This window comes from Nematolebias whitei, chromosome 21, assembly GCF_014905685.2.
Source record: "Nematolebias whitei isolate Nwh7 chromosome 21, NemWhi1, whole genome shotgun sequence".
In the NCBI taxonomy this organism is placed as follows: Eukaryota; Metazoa; Chordata; class Actinopteri; order Cyprinodontiformes; family Rivulidae; genus Nematolebias; species Nematolebias whitei.
The window spans coordinates 6,490,342-6,490,549 of NC_056518.1; the positions used below are offsets into that span (position 1 = coordinate 6,490,342).

The 208-nt window shown below is 38.9% G+C and overlaps 1 protein-coding gene across 1 annotated transcript in view; it reads left to right on the forward strand.

Moving 5' to 3' along the window:
• The window catches only part of LOC119427646 (phospholipase D1), a 47,467-nt gene that overhangs the window by 29,858 nt on the left and 17,401 nt on the right, over positions 1 to 208 (forward strand). The gene's annotated exons all lie outside the window — the stretch shown is intronic.

The following is a 208-nucleotide window of genomic DNA, read 5'->3' on the forward strand; positions in this document are numbered from 1 at the left end:
TGTATGAATGTGATCACTGGTGTATGGTTCTGATCACTGGTGTATGAATGTGATCACTGGTGTATGAATGTGATCACTGGTGTATGATTGTGATCACTGGTGTATGAATGTGATCACTGGTGTATGAATGTGATCACTGGTGTATGAATGTGATCACTGGTGTATGAATGTGATCACTGGTATATGAATATGATCACTGGTGTATGAA